The following is a 19157-nucleotide window of genomic DNA, read 5'->3' as shown; positions in this document are numbered from 1 at the left end:
AGCAATTTTTTTGAATCATCATCGCCTCATCTCACTTGACCCTCAACCATATTTAAGTCGTTTCAAAGCCATCAATGGCCAACTCTTGAGAGACCTTTTTATGCTAAGAAATAAACGACTAACTAAACCACTCTCTTTAGGGTTTACTGATAGCATCTAGCAATCAACCCTCATATGTGCTTAGGCTCACTACATCTAGTCAGACATGAAAGATAGAATGTCGCAGAGGTCCGCGCCACTATAGTATGTGCACAAACGTAGTGCATTATAATATTTAGGGGTATGGTCTATCTAACAGGTCGAGCCCAGCTTATGTTTTAACTGTAACCGATTAATTCGGGTTGTGTTTTATCTCTTAACGGGTCGTGCTTTATCTCTTACGTAGTTATGTTTTATATGTAATTGTACCAACTTGGACCATTTAAGTGCAAGTCAAGTGATTTTCTATGAAAACAAACAATATGACATAAGATGTAAAGAAAATTACTTATGAAAACAAACCATAGATGGATTACATAACAAATGAACATGTTCTCTTAATATGTCCAAACCAATAGATAAATAGATTTACAAATTCAAACCATAGTCTCTGTAACTGAAATAGGGATACAACTGAATTCTGTTATGCTAAATTGCTAATTTATGACCGCTATAAACCAAAATCTATTCATAATTTACTATTTGGTTCATTTGACCTCGAAAGTCAAGCATAGTCCATATCTCCATCCTCAATGTAACAATCTATCATATCTTGGCAACAACCTGTGAAGTCAACTACACCAACATCATGTATGCTGAAAGGGTGGTTTGCAACTGGCACAACCTACAAATAATTACAAACACCATTAAAATGTTAAAAAAAAAGAAGTAAATAATTAACGACAGTAGAAAAAACATAATTGGTTTTATACCAAAATTACCACTTGATATTTTGAACATGTATCTCAAATTTAGGTCCAGACAATCTTAAATCATATTTATTTACATGATTACCTCAATGCATATTTTATATAGTTTATAACCCACTTTAAACAACAACTACTTCCTATAAGTCAAATCTCTTTTAGGAATAAATACCAAAATTCGAGCAACAATATTAAGCTAGACAGCCAGTGTCATTGCTAAAGTATCTTAATTTTCAGCAACATTGCAATCATCCTCCATGTCATCAAGCTACAACAAAAGAAGAGAAAAATCTATAAACATTTGAAGATTCTACTTATTAGAATAGGTAGAAACTAAACTATGATCAAACAATTAAGTAAAAATTTTATATCTATTCTCATCATCTCCAAATGATTTAATTCAACAAAGATTATCACCTATAAAACCTATAATCAATCACATCAAGGATAGGTACAGTTCCTTGTTTACAGTAATTAGAATGCTCAACCTTGTTTTCCTTTAGTCCATTCATTCCTCTAGAGCTGCCAAGGTGTAGCCACATTGAGTTTGATGTTGTTATGATAGCTGTCACAAATGTCAACAATTTAACTTTAGGCTCGTATCATATTTATGGCTACAATTGTAGTTGCTTGTTTTCAAGCACCACAGTCGCCATACCAAGAGTCCGTCATCATGCCGAAGACCCAAAGGAAGCATTCTATCAAACACCTTGTGTGCAACGTAAATAGGCTCAGAAAATCATCACAATTCTAAAACTGAAACGGACATGCACATTTCATGGGAAAATTACCAAAATAAACATGTTTGACCAAAAATTTACCAAAATAGACATGCCTATTTTAGCCTACATCTCTCCAATCATTGGTTTTTTGACCAAAAAACAACTGACACGTCACCGAAGCCGGCTAAGCCTTAGCCGCCACTTTATGGGCACGAAATTTTATGAAAAGTAAACGGGTCCCACCTTTAGCCAATAAAAATTGGACATGTGTCAAAGGCGGCTAAACTTAGCCTACATCTATGGTTATTTAGCCGGCATCTTTGACTCTTAGCCAGCTTCGGGATACGTGTCTATTTAGTTAGCCGGCTCCAAATATTCTTTCTTAGCCGGATCCAGCTCGTCTTGTAGGCTAAGGCTTCACTTAGCCGCCTTCTTTTTTTCATTTAGCCGTCTAATTTTAGCCACCAAAATTGAATATTTTACCAAACTTACCAACTCTATTAAATATTTAGCCGGCTTCACTTTGCCTTCTTCTTAGCCGGTGTAAATTTTGCCCCTAAAATTAAATATTTTTACCTACTCGATGAATTATTTAGCCGGCTTCGCTTAGCAGTCAATTTTTTTTCTCCTAGCCAACATGTTTTAGCCATCAAAAATAAATACATTTACCTACCCAAATTTAATTTTTCACCAATCATTTTTATAAAACTATACAACCATATTCACTGCATCTTATAAAACCATCTTCACCCTCTCAAACTTTTTTACTTTCTTATCACAATATCCTCATTTTTTAAAAAAAATATGTTTGTTAACGTCATCGTTTATAGTGGTGGGAATTGGCATGTAGTTGATCGGGTTGTTAAATACCTTCCGGTTGATTGCATGAAACGTGTTTTACTTATCTGTAAGTAATATTTGTGCTTATCTATATTACTTATAGATAAGTAAAACGCGTTTCATGCAATCAACCAGAAGGTATTCAACAACCCGATCAACATGCCAATTCCCACCACTATAAACGACAACGTTGACAAATATATTTTTTTTAAAAGTGAGGATATTGTGATAAGAAAGTAAAAACGTTTGAGAAGGTGAAGATGGTTTTATAAGATGCAGTGAATATGGTTGTATAGTTTTATAAAAATGGTTGGTGAAAAATTAAATTTGGGTAGGTAAATTTATTTATTTCTGATGGCTAAAACATGCCGGCTAGGAGAAAAAAATTGACGGCTAAGCGAAGCCGGCTAAATAATTCATCGAATAGGTAAAAATATTTAATTTTAGGGGCAAAATTTACACCGGCTAAGAAGAAGGCTAAGTGAAGCCGGCTAAATATTTAATAGAGTTGGTAAGTTTGGTAAAATATTCAATTTTGGCGACTAAAATTAGACGGCTAAATGAAAAAAACGAAGGCGGCTAAGTGAAGCCTTAGCCTACAAGCCGAGCTGGAGCCGGCTAAGAAAGAATATTTGGAGCCGGCTAACTAAATAGACACGTATCCCGAAGCCGGCTAATAGTCAAAGATGCCGGCTAAATAACCATAGATGTAGGCTAAGTTTAGCCGCCTTTGACGAGTGTCCAATTTTTATTGGCTAAAGGTGGGACCCGTTTACTTTTCATAAAATTCCGTGCCCATAAAGTGGCGGCTAAGGCTTAGCCATCTTAGCCGGCTTCGGTGACGTGTCAGTTGTTTATTGATCGAAAAACTAATGATTGAAGAGATGTAGGCTAAAATAGAAATGCCTATTTTGGTAAATTCTTGTTCAAACATGTTTATTTTTGGTAATTTTCCCTTTCATTAAACACCTCATGTACACCACATCTATAATCACAATGGACACAAGGCACAACACATTGTTCTACCCCGCTACAGACACACGGTCATTTCGCCGAACAACTCATGTGCAGCACAGACAACGTCATAATAGAAGCAAGGCACTACGTAACAGGTCCGCCACCGCCAAAATCGGGTGAAAGACCACCCACCGGAGCCACAGGCCGACGTCCAGATTATCTGTTGCCGGCGATAACAACTAACAACTACATATAGAAGCCACACTAATGGAACCTACAAAGAGAGGCATCTTTTGAACCCTGGCTGTTTATTCTCTGAAGAGAGAGACCGTCGATATCTTTTATCAAAATGGAGAGAGAAGTTTCTTCAAATGAAAAGGCAGAGAACATGTGTGAAAGTAAGAGTGATAAGGTGGAGTACGTGTAAGAAACAACAACACGTGTAAGTCAAGAAAGGCAATTGAAAATGTACAAAATATGATGCAGTATACATAACTCTTTATGCGTAATTTCAAAGAAACAGTAAAAGTGTGAGTTGACAGTAAGGTTTAAAATATATATATATATATAATGTGAGGATATTTGTAGGGTTAGAGATGAAGTTGGAGTTTTTATAAGGATTTGTAAAGATATGATTTGGCAACTGACTTGGTAACTAAGGGTACATAAGATTCTTTAGGATTGAAGATGAAATGAGAGTTTTTAAGGATTTGTAAGGATATGATGTGGAATCTAAGGGCTCTTAAGGGAATCCATAGCATTGCGGATAGTCTTATTCTCAGCCCTGATATATTGGATGGCAAAATGCTCTATAAAACAGTTAGTTTAGGTCAGTTGTGTGATTGTTTGATGATTGATTGCTTTTGTGATACGTAGAATTTATGTTAACAGTAACATTTTATTCCTAGAGATTATTAAGAATTTTTGTTTTAACAACTGCAAATAATTTGCAAACGGGTCAATATTGCAGGAACGCAGGTCTTATTGTAGATTAGAGCATGAGTAATAATTAATTGCATTGTTTTGCTTTGTAATTTTTTTTGGTAAATTGGCACAACGCCTCCAACTTTTTTGTCATATACCCGGCACATTCGGGTTTGTCAACATTGGTTCTTTCACAGTTCCACCCCCACCGCAAAGTGCATGTCTAAATTTCTTGACACCTGCGGGTACTAATTACTAGTTTCTATTAAAAAGTAAGTTAGTAACTGTAGTTAAATAAAGAATTTAAAAAATATCGGGGTGATAGATGACCATTAAGAGTTTAGGGGTGGGTAGGGACAGAATGACAAACTTTAATAAAAAAAGGACTTCAACCTAAAGACTCGTATTCATGACAACATGTCTACGCAACTCTTAACTTGTACAAAAATAAGGCTCTTGTCGTAAGTAGTAACCCTTTGTGTTTAGTAACATCACACAAGTGGATTAACAAGCATATATATTCATTTACTATGAAAAACTAAAGATTAAATTATCATGACATTCATTATCATTCAAACATGATATAAAGATCATACAAACACTATGGAATATCACTTAATAGTTAATACATAACACAAAGTAAACAACAATGTTCTTTGTAACAAAAGAACCAGTGAAAAACAATCGATCAAATTTATGTAGGACTAGAGAATAAGGCACCATGCATTAAATCTGGATGTAGTCAGTATCAAAGGGCTTGAACACATGACTGGCATGTTCCTCGATGAAACTCATGTGCTTTAATGGCATATGCATGTAAACAACCCAATCCTCATTGTTTTTCGAACTACCCATCGTCATCACAAAACAATCCTTCCTTGACGATGGGACATGACATGATCCGAATGTCACCTTGCCCCACCCAAAATCTATCTCATCCATGGTCTCAAATCTTTGTCCTGCTGAAACTGTGAATGACGTGATCTCTTCACCGACCAAAGCCTTTGATATGAGTGGTTGTCGCTTATGTTCTTCCACCCAATCTATTATGTCCAAGAAATGTTCTTTCGTAGTGGCTGGCTTCAAGAACTCTTGTACTTCTGTGGCGACATTGCATAGTGACATCTCCTTTAACTCCTAATATATTAAATAAAAGGATCCAATTACAATAGAGAGGTGGATAAGCGGGGAACATTGTTTTAACCTTTTAGGGTATTAGTTTTTAAGATTTACGTTTTAAAGAAAACAAACAAAAGTTTTGATTTGTTGTTAGTCAATTTTGTAATAGTTATCAAAGCTTATAATTATCCTAAAGAAAGTTAATTACCTGTGGTGTTTTAGACCCATATGGCATTGATAAACATTTCCAAAGTGTGATGCCATAAGTTTTTGTTTCACTTTTTCTTCTTTCTCACTCAACCGTCTTCTTCCATCTACGGCGATAATCACATTACATGATTGGTTTTGTTTTCCTGAGTTTTCCATGCTTAATGCTACTGATTTCCACAAGAAAGAGGTGAATGCCACCAACTTAGACCTCCTACATCCATTTTCGTTCGCCAATAGTTGTAACTTGTTAAGTTGCTCACCCTCAATGTAGTATACGCGATTAACAAGTCGGTACTTGTCATCATCTATGCCTAGATCATTGTCAGGGTGGGATGGTGGCGGTAGAAATGGAGCAAATACATTGTCTATTAATGGTGAATAACTTGTCGGGGACCTCGGTTTTAGGTGTGTCCTCCCAAAGGAGGGGGTCATAGAAGGGGTTTTCGATCTAGTCATGTCTGCCCATGTTGAAATAAACATGTTAGCTGAGTAGCCGTCTACTGCTCGATGATCAACCATAACCCCTATCACTATTCCATCACATTTTAACTTCGTAACCTGCATTTTTATTAAGGATTAATATTCTATAGCAATATGTTCATTCATAATAATAGCAAACTTTTCAAAGTAATATATATAATAAGAATTCCCAAAGTAATATATATAATAAGAATGGTCAACCTTTTCAAAAAGAACTTCACTTAATTTTACAAAATGAATTTGTCTTATTAATTCGAAAACAAAATCCACAGGTTGACCTTTATGTGAAAACGCACCTACCCGCCCGTCCACTTTTGTGAGAAGATATATGCATCCACGTAGGCACATTATGTGTGTGACAATCTATAGGTTTTGTTGTGTTTTGTACAAAAGTGGATAAATGGGGTAATAAGTTGTATAGTAGGGATACATATTCATAGGGAATGGTTATTCAAACACTCTTTTTGGTTATTTACACATATTTTTAACACACATTTAAACCCAACATACACCCTATAAAATGTGTATGAATAACAAATCCCTATTCATAAGTTTATTTTAAGAATTTTCCATTTATTCTCTTTAATTATTGATTCGATGTGAAAGGACCAATAAATTTTTTTATAAACCTGTACTTTGCGACTACACCATAAAGATGAAAAATAAGGCATTCATCTCATGGCAGACATAATTTTTTTCTTTTCTTTTTTCTTTTTTTATTTGGGGGGAGGGGTGGGGGTGGTAATAATAATTAAGTTTTAACAATTTAAAGTATTGAATTATTATAAGAAATGTTTTAATTTCATATTTATTAAGTTTGTTAAGAAACAGCTTATCAAAACAACTCATAAAATATTACATAATGTTTTCTTTTAATTATTGAAAAACAAATAATTTATTTTAATAACTTAATTAATTATGAACCAATAAATAAAAGCGACACCCAGTTAGTAGCAATGTTTTAAAATGTGAAGTTATAGGCTTAGAAATGCATTAGATATATCAGGTTCACACTTTTATGTGTGTGGAAGGTGATAGACATGAGTTAAAAAGGGTGGCTAGTAAGGCGTAATTTTTAAACTATAAGGACATGCATAATGTGGTAATGGTTAATGCGTAATGTGGTAATGGTTCTTAAAAGACATTTTTTTGGTAATGGTTAATGGCTCTTAAAAGACATTTTTTTGCCATATCATTAGTTCTTAACGCCCCAATACCGTCACGAATAGTGGTGTAGGAGCTTTATCTGCCCATATAATACCTCATTACGCATGAATTAAGTGGTAATAGGTTATAACTAGTTACTACCTGAATACCAAGAACGCCATGTTGTAATTTCTTGGGCATTAGTTTAAACTATAAGGACATGCGTAATGTGGTAATGATTAATGGTTCTTAAAAAACATTTTTTTGCCACATCATTAGTTCTTAACACCCCTATACTGTCACGAATAGTGGTGTAGGAGCTTTATCTGCCCATATAATACCTCATTACGCATGAACTAAGTCGTAATAGGTTAGAACTAGTTACTACCTGAATACCAAGAACACCATGTTGTAGTTTCTTGGGCATTAGTTTACCCTCTATGCACTCATCTGGTGTGTAAAGATCCAGTTCCTTGAGGTCTACGTCAGCGACAACTTCAAAGAAGTAAACGCCTCGGTTGTTGCAGTGAATTTGATTCTCTCCGGCAGCTTGGTTCCATGCTATCTCACCCGCAAGGGGAGGGTAGAGAGCGAGAGCTCGAGATAGTGAAGCTTTTAGAGTGTTTACAATGGTGGGAAAATTTTCATGGGAGGGTTTCTTGTAGAAAAAGATTGAGCCAATATCAAAAGGTGGCACAAGTAAATCAAAGTTTGTGAAGGGTAACGGTGGTCAACCCATGGTTCTTTTGCATGCACCACTTCATTCTCAATCACCTCAACCAAGAAACTATCATCCCTAATGCCCATGTCTAAAGAGAGATATAGAGAGAGGTGTGCAGAAATAGTGCAGGTTTGGATGACATTACTTAGCAAATTATCGGCACTATTTATAGGTGTAGATTGGTGTAAGATGACTCATATTTCAAGTTGGAATGCAACTGTACATGTTATATTTAATCTAACTTATTAATCCAATAAGTCAAATGAAATCAAATCAATTTGTAAAGCAACATTAGACTTGCTGTGGGGAGTCTGGGACCGGCCATACAATATAACTGGCTTCCATGTCCAAAACCATGTATGATATTTATGTCGACCATAATACACAACATTGTTTTAGAGATTTCGGATGCCCCAAACGAATACTAAAAATGACCTTTATATAAAACATTTTTTCATACCATCTACGATAAATGTAATAAAAATAAATAAAATAAAGTTATCATAGCAATAAACAATAGGGAATATCTTATAGAATAATAACCAACTTTCAAAAGTGTTCCAATTAGGTCACTCATGCATATTTTGTTCAAATCGGGTTACTAAATCTTCAAATCGAGTCTCACCGATTTTTTATGCGTCAAGAAAGAAATGGAGGATAAGATGTGGTGGTTGGAATTTGCAATATATGTTGTTAAATTTAAAAAATTTAAAAAAACTTTAATTATGTTAAAATTGAAAAATAAAAAATAAAATTCACATCGTCACTCAACATCAACATAAAAAAAAAGATAAAAAGATTTCGTATGTGAAACAAAAAAGAAAAACGCTAAAAAAGCATGTTAAAGCCTTTAATTTAATATAATATGAATGTTGAGTGAATTAACTGAAACACATTTTAAAGTTGAGTGACCAAATTAAAACACTTTTAAAACTTGGTTACTATTCTATGAAATTGCAACATAATTAATTAAACAATAAATAAAACAAAGTTAAACGAACCGTGAGACTATTTTAGCATTTTTGAAGCAAAATTGCTTATTAGTTAGACATAAGTCATATACAATATACTCAAGAATCTCTTAATCAGTCAAGAATCTTATAATTATAATAAAAAATTAATCAAGAATCATATATTTAATAAAGAATCAAATAATCGTTTGAGGGCTTAAATATGTATTGGTTTAGCAAAATATATGGTGGGTTAAAGGTGTAGAGTTAGGTTAAAATACAAAATAAATAAAAATAATAAAAATGATGAGAAATAATCTAGTTTATTGGTCTTAGATTTTAATAGTTATGATTAATTTGAGAAGAAAAAAAATGATAGAAAGGGCATATATGAAATAGTCTATATTTGTTGACTTTCTCTCTTCACATGCAAGACACATATTAATTCTTTAATCATTTTAAAACTTTCATAAATTTTTCATGCAACAATTTTAAAAAAATCACCATAATAACAAACATTTTTTTATCTTTAATATAAGTATCATATTTATGTAAAAAATTAATTAGTTGGTTTTTATGCATTGTGATATTAGTTGGTCATTGTGTTTTTCAGTTGTTACATATATTAAAGATAAAACTTAAAACAAAAATTACGTCACTGTGTCTTTTGTTTATCATTGTGTATATATGCTCACCATTTTGTCTCTTATTTGTTATTATGTCTTTGTAGTCATCAGTGTGTTTTAGTCATTGTACATTACTTTCATTGTGTATTATGTTTAAATCATTGTGTATTATGTATTTACTATTTTGTTTTATGTTTCAAATCATTGTGTAATATGATTGTGTTTTACGTTTTATGTTATTGTGTAATATTCATTCACACTACGTGAATATTGGCTTTTAGCCACACACATGCTCTGGGCGTTTTGCCACACCTCGGTCTAAATGTGTGGCTAAAGGTCGCTTTCGCCACACATTTGTTATTCGTGTGACTAAAAACACACCTGTTAAAACCTTTAGCCACATAAATTAGATTTTTGTGGCAAAAAATCATACCTGCTGGAACATTTAGCCACACGTTTTCAATTCATGTGACAAAAAACACACCTGTTAGAACCTTTAGCCACATAAATTAGATTTTTGTGGCAAAAAATCACACCTGCTGGAACATTTAGCCACACTTTTTCAATTCGTGTGACAAAAAACACAGTTGTTCGAAACCGTTAGCCACAATTTCATAAAAAAATGTGACTTTTACTTGCCACACTTAGTAAACTATGGCCAAATATGATCTACGCTCACAGTAGTTTGATAACGATGTGGTTAAAAACTAATACATATGGCCACACTTACGGGTATATGTGACCATAGAGTATTGTTTGTTAGCCACTTATAAGTTTTATATGTGGCTAAAAGTTAACGGTGACAGCAAACAAAACGTGTGGCCGTTAGTAGTTAATGGCCACACCTTAATTGTTTCATATGTGGCTAAAAGCTTATACATGTGGTCACACTTAAGGGGTTTATGTGACCATAAAGCATTATGGTATAGCCACTTATAAATTTTTATGTATGGCTAAAAGCTAACAGTTACATTAAAACAAAAGTGTGATTATTGATAATTAATAGCCACGTTCTAATTCTTTTGTGTGACCAACCAGACATCCACCCTTCAGTAACCAATCTGAACCCTAATCCATCACCTGTTGCTAATACTTTCATCACTCATTAACATCGATTGAAGCTCATCTTGGTTAGGTAAGCAATTAGGTCTTGGATTCAATCGATTAGTATTCGTTCTAATTTAAACAGTCTTGATACAAGTTGCAAGTGACATTTTTGAATCTTTACTTTTTATCATTGTTGGATTTATATTTTCTAACGGGGGTTTTTAACATGATTAATTAGAACCCTAGTGATGTCATAAACATGTTAAGGTTTGAGTTTTGTTGAGAACATTTGTCTGACAGATTCGTTCTCATTTATTGATTGGTCTGTAAATCACTGTTAAATGATGATTATTGATCAAATTTTGATTTTAGGATATAGTATTCTGAGTCTAGTTTCCAGAAAGGTAAATTTTGTAATTTTGGGTGAGTATTGAATACCTATGATTTTACAAAAACATATGTCAAAGTTGATTCGGGGAGTTATATTCTGGTCCATTTTTCAGACACCATAACTCCCTAATGACAAACCCAAACGGGTTGGTTCCACTTCTGGAACTTAGTATTATGAGTTTAAAAGATAACCCAATTGGTCTTACACAATTTGGTTTAATGAGTTGATAGAACGATTAAACTAGTTTTTGTTGCGCAATCTGCTGAACTGTTAGTACCTATCTGTAATTGTTGAATTATTGTGAGTTTTCTATGCTTGAGAAAAATATAATAAAAATTGTTTGAGAAACCTGATTCATATATCATACTGTGGTAAATTTTGTAGAATTTATCCTTAATCTTTTCTTTGTGAATAAAATCAGTTTGTACATGCCAGAATCTGTCTCGTGAACTAAATGATCATAAGTTAAGTTGTATGATGAATATTTGGTTTCTTTGCCATGATATGATGTGTGGATACATGTTAGGACTTTCGGTACTGTTGACATTACTTATTATCACCAACGATTCGTCGGGTCAAGTTTGTGTTTGTGTGTGAGTTCATACGTGGGTCTTAGAGTCATGTGTTGTTGAACATACTCTCATAACTTAAAACACTTGTACTAGGTAACAGTTAACGAGTTAAATGCATTCATTTGGTTTTGAGAAAACTCTATTACACGTGACACCAGGTTTTGGATTGAAAACACGGACATACTTGCATACTAGTTTTGAAAACACTAAACGTTTGCCTATACTTGTTTTATGGATTAAAAACAAAAAACGTTTTGAAGTATTGGTTATGTAACCTGCTGAAACGGGCAAAAACGAGCTGAACTATTGATTTTTTATTGCTGAATTGATGCAAAATTGGTCAAAACGTGCTGAAACGAGCCGTTAAGTGTTGAAACGGACTGAAAAATCGATGAAACGAGCTGTTTAACATGATGTTTGCTGTAAAAATGAGCTGTTACGTGCTGAAACGAACTGAAAACTTGCTGAAACGAGCTGTTTAACATGCTGTTTGCTGTTAAAACGAGTTGATAAGTGCTGAAACGGACTGAAAAATCGCTAAAACGAGCTGTTTAGCATGTTGTTTGTTGTAAAAACGAGCTGTTAAGTGCTGAAATGGACTGAAAAATCGATGAAACGAGCTGTTTAACATGATGTTTGCTGTAAAAACAAGCTGTTACGTGCTGAAACGAACTGAAAACTTGCTGAAACAAGCTGTTTAACATGTTGTTTGCTGTTAAAACGAGCTGTTAAGTGATTAAACGGAATGAAAAATCGCTGAAACGAGCTGTTTAGCATGTTGTTTGCTGTAAAATGAGTTGTTAAGTGCTGAAACGAACTGGACTGGAACATGAATTTTAATGATAAAACTAAAACATTTCCTCCGTTGTCCTTGTTAAAAAAAAAGACTCGAGACCCGTTTTGACCCGTTCCGACCTTGACCCATTTTGACCCGGACCCGTTATGACCCGAACCTTTTGACCCTGACCCGTTCCGACCCGAACCATAACAACCTTTTTTTAAGTTGACCCGTTCCAACCTTGACACGTTTCGACCCTATGTTTAATGTATATCGACGGTTTAGGCGAGTTGTACCTCTTAAGACACAATTTAAAATTATATTCATAATGGGCCATTAGAGATTCAAGGCCCAATATAGCCCATTAGGACATGTATGACTTGTATTTGTCTATTATGGTCTAATATGACTCCCTATAACACGATATAACCCTTAAATATCTAATGTTACATATCACATGCCATAATAGGCCACTAAGAGATTACAAGCACTAATATGGCCCATTAAAGCGACTATGACATGAAAAAGGCTATAATGGGCCACTAACACCAACAAGGCCCAATAAGACCTATTGATGAAAGTATCACATGTTATCGGCCAAGTATCTAACTATAACTAATGACATTCCTATACAACCTTCTTAGAGTAACTATGATGTGATAAAGGCTATAATGGGCCACAAACACCAGTTAAGGTCCAATAAGGCCCATTGATGAAAGTATGACATATTATTGGGCTTTAACCAAACTATGACTCACTAAACTCATATTCAACCCTTTTAGAGCAACTATGATATGATAGAGACTACAATGGGTCACTAACAACAATCAAGGCCCAAGACGGCCCATTAATGCAAAGTATGACGTGCTACTGGGCGTTAACACCAACTATGAGTCACTACACTCCTATACAACCTGTTAAATTAACTATGACATGATATAGATATATTGGGTCATTAACAACAATCAAGGCCCAATATGTTCCATTAATAAAAGTATAACATGTTATTGGGCGTTGACACATGACTATGGCTCACTACACTCATATACAACCTCCTTGTAGCGACTATGACATGATAGGTGATATGATGGGCCACTAATATCAATCAACGCCATTTGATGAGACCAACTATGACTCACTACACTCCTATACAACCTGTTAACGTAACTATGACATGATAGACCCATACTGGCCATTAACAACAATCAAGGTCCAATAAGGCCCATTGATGAAAGTATGACATATTATTGGGCGTAACCAAACCATGACTAACTAAACTCATATTCAACCATTTTAAAGCAACTATGATATGATAGAGACTACAATGGGTCACTAACAACAATCAAGGCCCAAGACGGCCCATTAATGCAAAGTATGACGACCAACTATGACTCACTACACTCCTATACAACCTGTTAACGTAACTATGACATGATAGAGACATTATTGGCCATTAACAACAATCAAGGCCCAATATGGCCCATTAATAAAAGTATGCCATGTTATCGGGCGTTGACACATGCCTATGGCTCACTACACTCATATACAACCCTCTTGTAGCAACGGGGACATGATAGATGCTATAATGACCACTAATACCAATCAAGGCCCATTGATGAATGTATAACATGTTGGGCCATTGACACAAATCAAGGCCAAATATGGTCTATTGACGAAAGTATGGTGTGTTTCAGGCGTTAACACCTAACCATGACTAATGACAGTCCTATACAACTTTTTTAGAGCAATTGTGACATGATAGATGTTATAATGGGACACTAACACCGATCAAGAACTAGTATGACCCACTAATGAAAGTATGGTTTATTGGGCGTTAACACTGATTACTACACTCTTATACAACTCTTTTAGAGCAACTATAAATATCACTTGTATTTATTTTATATGTTTTTATATTTAAAATACAATTTTTTTATATTATATAAATTTTAATTAGTTGTTATATATATATATACACTAACAACTCTTTATTTTAATTATTAAAAATAAATTAAATTCATATTTAGTTCATATTAATTTCACTTCCCTCAAAATTTTAAATTAAATTCAACCCCCTCTTTTCATCAAAAAAATTTGAATTACCCTCCTATTCTTAAATTTAATTTGACCACATATTTAACCTACATTTTTTTCTTTCTCTTCATTCCTTCTTATTATTCTTCTTCTTCATCTCTTTACACCCACCATAATCCTCAATCATTAATTCTCTAACTCACTCAATTCTTAACCAAATCCTTTGATTCCGGGCTCTAATATAATTATTTTTGCGAAAGGAATTCACGTGTGGTGTCGGTTTTCATCAATTCTATCTCGTTTTTTGCCGGATTCGTGTTGAGTGTGAAGAACCCTAAGAACCAAGTTTGGGGATTTTCAATTTTAAGTGTTATTTCTTGTAATTGAAGCTTAGTACATCTTCTTTCATCGCTAAAAAGGTATGAATTTCACTTGTTTGATGACAACAGTTTGCAGACAGATTCATTTTCGTTTATTTATTGGTATGTAACTTGATGTTAAACGATGATTACTGAACGATTTTTGATTCTAGGATATAGCACTATGAGTCTAGTTTCCAGAAAGGTAAAGCTTGTAATTTTTGGACAAGTTTTGAATAGTTTTTATGATTTTACAAAAACACTGGTCAAAGCTGATTCGGGGAGTTATATGTTGGCCTGTCTTTCCGACACCATAACTCCCTAATGACAAAACAAAATGGGTTGTTTCCAGTTCTGAAAGTTAGTATTATGAGTTTTGAAGACAACCCAATTGGTCTTGCACAATTTAGATTAATGAGTTAATAGAACCATTAAACTAGTTTTTGTTGCGCAATCTGCTGAACTGTTAGTACCTATCTGTAATGGTTGAATTATTGTGAGTTTTCTATGCTTGAGAAAAATATAATAAAACTGTTTGAGAAACATGATACATATTTCATACTGTAGTAAATTTTGTAGAAATTTACCTTAATCTTTTCTTTGTAAATAAAATCAGTTTGTACATGTTATAATCTGTCTCATGAACTAAGTGATCATAAGTTAAGTTGTATGATGAATGTTTGGTTGATTTGCCATGATACGATGTGTGAATACATGTTAGGACTTTTTAGTGGACATTGATTATTATCACCAACAAGTCGTCGATTCAAGTTTTTGTTTGTGTATACATTATGTCTAATGTGATTATGCGTGATAATCGTCGTGCTTTGAGGTTTCGCCTCACATTAACCCTTTACTAGTTATGATGCTAATATTTTAACAATTTTAGGTTTAAAAAGTTAGAGTCGAAATGGAAAAAGATGAAAAGAAGTCAAGAAACGAGTTGGAAGAATGAGCGCAACGAATGGAATAAATGGAAAAAACTTAAGGAACACGAAGAAAGGAGGCAAAAACAATTTGATTAGTTTATGAGAAAGTTTGAGGTCGGGAGTAATTAGTAGTAATTTCAAATATTTTGAATTCATAACTTATTAGTGAAGGTTTGTTAATGTAAACTTGTTTTGAATTTATGTTATTGTGTTTGTTAAACTTATGAAATAGCCACATTTATCTATGTGTGATCAAAAGTATGATAATAGCCACACTTTATATTACAAAAGCATTATGTGTGACAAACGGTAAGACAATGGCCACACCACAAACTACAAAAGAGTGTTTGATTGGCAAGTTTACATTTTTAGCCACATTGACAATAACCTCCAGTGTCTATATGATATGATTAGCCACACAGTACCTCACTATGTGTGACGAAAAGTTTGACAATAGCCACACTTTAAATTACAAAAAGCATTATGTGTGACAAACAGTAAGACAATAGCCATACTATAATCTACAAAGGAGTGTTTGAGTGGCAAGCAAACATTTTTATCCACTTTTAACGTAATTTCTAGTGTCTGTATGATATAATTAGCTACTCTATTTTTAATTTAAGTGGTCATTTCTTTGCTATATCCACACGGTATAGGTCACAATGCAAGCTTAACACAACCCTATTGGCCACATTATTATAAAATTCATGTGGCTGAACATGAATTCATGTGGCTGTATACGTGCAATGGTCACTCATAGTAAATAGTCAAGTGGCCATTTTCTACCGTTTAGCCACACTTATTGGAGATGATTCTTGATGGCCAGCAACTAATGCCTGTACCCTTTAGCCACACTTATTACCACATAAGGCCACTAAAAAATGTGTGTGGCCATATCATACCCACGGTGTCGCGACATTTGGCCACATATGACCTGAACCAAATGTGTGTGGCTAAAGGCCTACGACCACACTTTTTTCGTGTGGCCGAAGGTCAATTTTCACGTAGTGTCATTATTGTGTGTTTATGTAGATACAATTATAATTTTATCATTATCTTTACATATAAGAATTACATAACGACGTTATTTTACTATTTCAATTTTCAGATATCACTTCTGAAAAAAAACACAATGATGAGCATATATAGAAAGACACAATGAAGAGCATAAGACACAATGACAAATATAAAAACACAATGATGTTTATTTTAATTTTTATAAAACAAAATCATACTCATATTAAAGATAAAAATAATGTTTGTTATTATAGTGAACTTTAAAAGAATGAAAAAGTTATAAACATTTTAAAATAATGAAGAAATTGACATGTATTTTACATGTGGCTAGAGAAATTATATGTTTTTCCTTTTATGCCCTACCACATTGGGTCCCTACTTGACACATGATAATCAATATTTAAGGCTTCTCAATTCTCATCATTTTCACTTTTATTACCCTTCGTAAAATAACTCAACCCTAATTTCATTTTTATTACCCTTCGTAAAATAACTCAACCCTAAAGGTGTATTGAATGCCGGGTTAAATGTGCGACTTATTTAAAACCTATTTAAAAAAAACAATATATATATATATATATAAAAGAAAATAAGTTTCATAGCCCCCTTAGAATGGCCCTAAGCAGTAGCTCATCCGTGCCTCACCTCCGAGCCAACCTTGTGAATACAATAAGTGTATGACACTTGTAATATAATCAACGCTAATACTATCCAATCTCGTGGCGAAAATAGTGCATAACCTAGTTTTATGTCGTAAATCATGTTTTATACATGTAGTATGACCTAATTTTTTCTTTGGCTTGGAACACAAACCTCTTCATCTTTCCTATCACAACCATAAACACAAACCCAGCTATTTGGTTTTCCGATTTGGGCTTCAATAAGTAAAAAAAAACATAAATACCCCTCAATTTAACGGAGTTTTTGGATATGGTTACTAGATTAAATGAAAATGGCAACTTTTAGAAACATTGAGGACGATCATGTGTATAAAGTTTCAAATAGAAATAACAAAAATGAGCAAATCACATAGACAATATATAATAGTGTTTTCTTGATATTTAGTTTTTTTAGGTTATCGCAACGTCGATTTCATACCACGTACAAATTATCAAAGGATAGACTTCAAACTCACCAATCATATTCTTGATATTTAGTTTTCTAGGTTATCACAAAGTCGATTTCACCATTGGGGTCCACTTCAAACTCACCAATCATATGCAAACACATACACCATGGGCGGATCCACCAAGTAAATGGGAGGTTCCCAAGAATCACTAGAGTTTCAAAATAATAATGTGTTGGTATTTAGAAAATAATTTATAAATTAGAAACAAACCATCCTAATTATAATATAGGTTGTTGGCATGGTGGATAAGGCTTTAACTTGGTTAATTGAATGTCACAAGTTCAAATCCGTTTTACACTATTTTTTTTCCTATGCAGCATTTTGGATTTCAAATCTGTTTTACATTACTCTTTTTTAACTTTTTTATGCAAGCTTTTTAGGGTTTCAGAAACAAAAACTTTTAAACAAAGATACAATTACAAACGCTACTCTGTGTCTTTCTCGCCTCTCTCCACTATGATTACGCAGGCGCCACACCTCATTCCTCCGGTTGTTTAGGAATTCGGGCGAACGATTGTATTTATATTATGTAGCGATTTCAAAGGTTGAAGAGTCATAGGTAACAACAAGTATTTTTTTAATTCATAAAGACCATTGTATTTATATTATGCGTTTTTAATATCGAATGATTGTGTCTTTTTTATTATTATATCATATTTTATTATGTATTGAACTGACCCGGACCATCGAATCGACCTGAAATTTTTATATCTCATTCCTTAAAATTGAAGCATCTAAAAGTAGTGTAACACATGAAAAGTTACTGAATACGCCACTGTGTCACACACACACATTTATTTACTTCTTTTCGTTTGATTTTAAATATTAGTTAAATCATAGCATGCTAGTTAAGGTTGAGCAAGTTAAAACTCCACTGCCTAAGCGACAATGACGCTTTAACTAGCCATTACTAATTAAACCACAACAGGCGCCGACAACCTTAAGAGAGAAGACTACTTGTAAGACAATGCCACTTTTGGTGTTCATACGAAGATAAATAAATGATCCAATTGACAACTTGGAAGGTAATGTCAACTTGGGTTGGTGTGAAGACGTGTGTTCTTTTAGTCCAGATTTGAACGAAAAAAATATGAACATATCTTGGATTAGTAGATTACATGAAAAAGGAGGAAATAAAAAAAGCAAAAATATTCCCTCGCAACATGTTAGAGACTAGTTGACTAATGAAGTTTTTCTTAGTGGATGCAATGAATATCTTACGTTCTTCCTTTTAATTTTTTCAATTTTCACTATGGTAAGGGTGGACGAAACATCCAATTCACACCACGCCAGCTCGTCTA

General features: G+C 33.7%; 1 pseudogene across 1 annotated transcript; it reads right to left on the bottom strand.

The window, feature by feature from the left end:
• Window positions 1-5028: 5028 nt before the first annotated feature.
• LOC143577573 (coniferyl alcohol acyltransferase-like) lies at window positions 5029-8125 on the bottom strand (annotated as a pseudogene). The gene is made up of 3 exons (XR_013143137.1): window positions 7692-8125; window positions 5676-6235; window positions 5029-5485 (listed from the first exon to the last, which is right to left on the bottom strand). The product of XR_013143137.1 is annotated as a coniferyl alcohol acyltransferase-like (transcript).
• Window positions 8126-19157: the final 11032 nt, after the last annotated feature.

Source organism: Bidens hawaiensis, unplaced genomic scaffold, assembly GCF_021521415.1.
Source record: "Bidens hawaiensis isolate Kalapana, Puna unplaced genomic scaffold, B.hawaiensis_p1.1 tig00028737_1, whole genome shotgun sequence".
NCBI classification, from domain to species: Eukaryota; Viridiplantae; Streptophyta; class Magnoliopsida; order Asterales; family Asteraceae; genus Bidens; species Bidens hawaiensis.
Note: the sequence above shows the minus strand (reverse complement) of the source record. Positions and strands in the feature narration are given on the sequence as shown.